Genomic DNA, 5,741 nt, shown 5'->3' with positions numbered 1-5,741 from the left:
TGTGCCAGGTCTTAGTTGCGGCATGTGGACTTCTTAGTTGTGGCTTGCGGACTTCTTAGTTGCAGCATGCAGACTCTTAGTTGCGGCATGCATGCAGGATCTAGTTCCCCCACCAGGGATCGAACCCAGGCCCCCTGTATTGGGAGCGTGGAGTCTTACCCACTGGACCACCAGGGAAGTCCCTGTCCAAACTTTTAGATGGGAGGAATTAGTCAGGATAACTTTTCTAGCTTCATGTGTAAAGCTCCCTTTTCTATTGTTTTCACAAAGTATTCAAAAATATTGCCTTGTACTTTCTGAGATCTCTTGGCTTCACTTTTTATCTGGACCTTCTTTTACCTTTGCCCTCACGTCCCTGAATTGGTCAATTCGGATTCTACTTCCTGCAGTTTCTCTCATTTTGAGCCTTTATTCTGTCCTATTGCTGATTTTTGCTGTTTCCATTTTCTCAAGCTTATAAGATACCCTTGCTTCTATCTGCTTCCTCCCTCACAAATACTGATATTATGCAGCTCTTGTGGCTTCTCATGTTTTTTTCCTACCCACTCCTATTTTGGTGTTTGTGGGCGTAGCTTGTCACTTAGTTTTGTTGTAGGTGTTGTTTAATGCTTTTTAGTTTTGTTGCCCTAGTTTGTCTGTTTGGGTGGATTTGGGAGATAAAAACTACATCACTATCACCACCATCTTCTGTAATATATTTAAAAAAGAATTGTTCTGTGGCTTATTAGATTCTGTTAAGGTAACTTTGTGCTAACTGGTTAAGTATGGATTTTCTCCTTTTGCTTTATCAATAAAACTTCTGTCAGTTGGTCAGAAATTAGCAAATCTCAGTCTTAGATTCCTTGAATTTCATGACTCTTCAGTATATAATTCACTTTTAAATTGGTGTCTCTGTTGGAGATCCTACTATCCTATATTTTACTCTTGGGGAAGAAAATTAGCTGACTTTCCCTTTGATTCCTTGTGGGCTCAACTCTGTTCTTCCAACTCTGTTCTCTTTTCCTCATTTTAGTCTTCTCTTTTTTCCTACTTTCTTAGCACCATATACCCAGTTTCACTGCTTTCAAAAGTTTATAGTCTAGGCATTGGAGAACACATACCCACAGATATATGTCACAATATAATAAATATCATAAGAGAGATTTTACGTTATCAGAGTGAAGAGGAAATAATAACTAATTTTGGCCAGACAAATCTAAGAAGGCTTCACAGAGAAGGTAATATCTGAGGGAGGTGGGTTTTGAGGAATGGACAGGAATTTAGTAGATGGGCGAAACAGCTTACTCGAAGAAACTGTTAGAGCAGTTCCCTTGAAATTGAATCTCCCATGACAGTATTTCCCTATAGTAGATCAACTCATATTGATCTTAAATTTATTTTCTCATAATCATTTGATGTAAATGTGTCTAATAGAAGCCAGGGAAGTGTTTTACTGCTGGGAGTGGGCAGTAGATTAAAAAAAAGTAAATTGAGAATGGGAACTACCTACATTGAAAGGACAGGTAGAAGAAGAGGGCCCAGTGAGGGATACTGAGAAGTGAAATCAGAGACTTATAAGGTAAACCAGGGGAGATTGGTCTCAGAAAAGCCAAAAAGGAAGAGAATTGTAATAATGAGTCAATGGTCAACAATGTCAAAGATAAATTAAGTTGAGTGTGCCCTGAAGCAAGGCATTGGATTTAGTAGTTAAGAGGTCACTAACTGATATTATTTGTTTCATTTTGCTTTGGATACTTAGAGATTTCTAAAATTTAATTTTGTTTTAGATCTATGTAAAATATTTACATAGTTTCAAAGTCAAGTATGCAAAACATGTCTGGCTTCTATCTCTGTCTCCTGCATCCTATTCCTTCTTCCACCCCATTGGTAACCATTTCTTTTTAATTTTATGATTTATTTTTCCTTTGTTTTTTAGGTTTGAGACTTTCATTTTTTTTATGCCCAAGTAAGTCTGGGTGGTTGACCCTCACTGCTACTTCTACCCACTGCCCCCAAACCTGCTACCCTTCACAAGAAGAAGAAGCACTTTCAGTCTATAGCTTAGAGAGTGCCTAAGCTTTGTCAGCTGACTTGTAATGGGTCAAAGTGCAGGCAGGAGGGTCAGTGGCATTGATCTACTTTGGCGTCCAGGAATTAGTCAGCCTCTCAGCCTGGCCTGGGTAGTGGCATTCAAAGATTTGATGATACTAATAGCTGTCTTTAGTTTTAGGAGTACTGAAGGGACATGTTTTTCCTGTAGTTGCCATCCATTGCATCATCAACCTGATGTTCAGTATATTCTGTAAAATCCTAAACCAGAAATTCTTAACTGAGGCTATCCCATCACGGAAGGATTTTTTTTTTTGGTCACCAGAGAATGTCTTTACATATCAGACTAGAGTACTTAAATATCTCTCTCAGGAGATATTTTCTATCCCATTCTTTGGTATTATCATTTCTGGTGGCAGAGACAAGTAATAGGAAGAAAATCAATGATCCAGGAATGGGATCCTCAGTTCAAGGCCATGGGCAGCAGTAGTTTGATCTGTGTGGAGAACATCAAACAGAGTTCTTTCAGATGTCTCTTACTCTGTTCCTTGGCTTTTTTAGAAGAAATTTTTGTGAAAATATTTGTATCCCTGTGTAAGTTTGTCTGAACCTTCTCCAGAGAAGATCACTGTGGTATCTGTGCTCTTCCAAATGTACTTGGAAATTAAATACATATCTACTGAAGCATGGACTGTTGTAATGTCATAAGTTTCCAAGTAAAATATGACTTCGTCCAGGACCCGAATACCTTACTAAGAGTTAAAAAAGACTTCATGATATTCCCTCCCAATATGATTTGCCACCTTTCTAGCAGCCAGTAAATTGAGACTGTCTTCCATGACAATTGCAAATGTCTGGAGCGTACTATACTTGGGTCACTTTTAGCTGCTTCAACACGGCGACAGCAGCCAAGCTGGAATCCAAGTCCCTTAATTAAAAGCATCCAATCCTTCTGTCTGTCATCAAACGTTTCTTAGTAACATTGTCAAAAAGGATCCAGAAGTATGCATGTATATGAAGTAGAAAAAATAACATGAATAAATCTGTTTCCCTAGACAAACATTAATTACTTTATTCCAGTGGAATCACAGCATGTATACGTTGTTTGAGTTTCAGTTTAAGGACGTTCCCTATCTCTTGAATCATCAGTGTTTCTCCTGCCTACTGGATCATTTATAGCATATGCATATCTGTACATGCTGTAATATCTCTCTTCTATTTCTCATTCTCCTTTATAGCAAAAGTCCTTAAAAGAGTTGTCCATACTTGCTCTCTCCATTTCTCCTCACCTTTCTTCATAATTTCTTTTCTTTTTTTTAAAACTTATTTATTTTTGGCTGCGTTGGGTTTTCGTTGCTGCGCGCGGGCTTTCTCTAGTTGCAGTGAGCGGGGGCTACTCTTCGTTGTGGTGTGCGGGCTTCGCATTGCGGTGGCTTCTCTTGTGGTGGAGCACCAGCTCTAGGCGCACAGGCTTCAGTAGTTGGGCTCATGGGCTCTAGAGCGCAGGCTCAGTAGTTGTGGTGCACGGGCTTAGTTGCTCCGTGGCATGTGGGATCTTCCCGGACCAGGGCTCGAACCCGTGTCCCCTGCATTGGCAGGCGCATTCTTAACCACTGTGCCATCAGGGAAGCCCTTTCTTCATAATTTCTATCTCAAGACCTGGGAATAGTTTCTCTACACTGTTATAGAGGGCAGACAGAAGTTCATCTCTACAGTGTTCATTTCCACTGATGCAACTTTGCCATTTGGCTTTAAATCCAAAACTTTATAGTGTGCTGGAAAAAAAGGCTCCACTTTGAAAAAGGAGTTGTGGTGTGTGTCAAATTAACAAGACCTTTAGCTTCTGAACACACAGCCAAAAATCCATCTTCTATCATGGCTATAAAGAAAGGTCTGACTGCATAGGTGTCTCTCTGCCTAGGAACACTTTCTTATTGGTAGCATCCAATAAAATAAATGCATACACCCCATCTAACATACAAATCGTTTGCTCAGTTCCTCCTTTGTCATAAAGATGAAGGATTATCTCACCATCTGCTTTGGTCTGGTGATCAAATTTAAAATGGTGTTGTATCTCCTTGTGGTTATAGATCTCACCATTGTAACAGACCCACAATTAAGGATATTTCTTTGCTCAAATTAGCTTCATTCCAAACAGTTGTTCAACTACTGCCAACCAGTGAAATCCAAAGCAGCAGTTGGTATAGACATTGACATTCTAAAGATGAAACGTGTCTATCTGGACCTTTGTGTGCAATCTTCATATCACTCAGACACTGATCAGAGGAACAGTCATCACTACCAAAGAGTCCAAATGCCGCACATGGTGCAGTGGAGCTACAGGATCTCCAGGCATGAGCTGACCAGGCTGGCAGGAGTAGAGACAAGGGTTGTGGACCGTCTCCATTTTTTGTTATTAATATAAGCATATCTATGTATCTGTATTTGTAGTTCTCTTTTTTTTTTTTTTAAGATTTTTTTTGATGTGGACCATTTTTAAGTCTTTATGGAATTTGTTACAATATTGCTTCTGTTTTATGTTTTGGTTTTTTGGCCGCGAGGCATGTGGGACCTTAGCTCCCCGACCAGGGATCGAACCCGCACCCCCTGCATTGGAAGGCAATGTCTTAACCACTGGACTGCCAGGGAAGTCTCCATGTATCTATAGTTCTCTTTTCTTAGATAAATGCTAACAACCTTACATAGGTTATCTACCTTGATTTTTTTCTCTCAGCAATATATCCTGGCAATCATTCCACTGTTGTATGTAGAGATTTTCCTCATTCCTTTTTACAGGTACATAGTTCCCCATTTTATGAATGTTCTGGTACATTTTAAGATAGAATAAGGGTATTAGGAAAGATTCAAAGCAGTGGAAACCTTTTGGAAGAGGAGGCCTTTTATTTTTTTGCCAATCTGTGGGAAACTCAAGGGTCCCGTAGAGGCTAAGATGATTGTGCCAACAAAGAGATGGCTGAACCTATTAACACAAGATTGCTTCTGGTCCTACATAATAAACCCCTTTGTTCTCTGAGCTGAGAGGAGCTGGAAGGATTTGAAGAAAGAAATTGGCTTTTTCCTTTCCTCCTATACGTCCTTATTTTATATACTCTGTTACGCTAGTAGGTTTTAAAGCATGCCTAGGGTTAACCTGGAGTACAGCTATCTCTCACAGGAGAGGCAGCTAACACAGTTATCAGGGAAGTCCTGCTTTCACCTTTGGGAAACCATTTTCCGGACGCTTGATGTTTCTCCTTTCACTCTTTCTGGAATCAGGTCATTGGGCAGATGAGGTGTCTCTTCAGAAGTTTCTGAATTGAGCGTAAAATAGCTTAACTCCAAAGCCCTGTTATACACTAGATCCAAAAATTCACTCTAGTCTATTTCCCATCTTGCATTCTGCACAGCCATATTGTCCAGTAAAGCTTACTAAAGACAGGGTTTCAATGAGTTCTGTATAACAGCATAGCCAGCAACGTACACATACGCAAACCCTCAGTGGAGTTAATGGAATTAAAATCAGGGAAAGTAGGACATAGAAGATGTTTGCTCTTCTGTTTCCCTTTCTGTCAGCCCATTGCCTCACCTCAAAGAGAAGAGTTGCTGATATGATTAGTCATATTCAACTGACCTAGTCACATAGAGAACGGGATCACTGTGCTTTTAAAAGATTATGCACAAAGCCTATATGAGGAAGATTTTGAATCAGTCCT

General features: G+C 39.8%; 1 pseudogene; it reads right to left on the bottom strand.

The window, feature by feature from the left end:
- Positions 1-2,051: 2,051 nt before the first annotated feature.
- Positions 2,052-4,331, bottom strand: LOC133076450 (asparagine synthetase [glutamine-hydrolyzing]-like; annotated as a pseudogene).
- Positions 4,332-5,741: the final 1,410 nt, after the last annotated feature.

This window comes from Eubalaena glacialis, chromosome 16 (genome assembly GCF_028564815.1).
Source record: "Eubalaena glacialis isolate mEubGla1 chromosome 16, mEubGla1.1.hap2.+ XY, whole genome shotgun sequence".
Taxonomy (NCBI): Eukaryota; Metazoa; Chordata; class Mammalia; order Artiodactyla; family Balaenidae; genus Eubalaena; species Eubalaena glacialis.
Note: the sequence above shows the minus strand (reverse complement) of the source record. Positions and strands in the feature narration are given on the sequence as shown.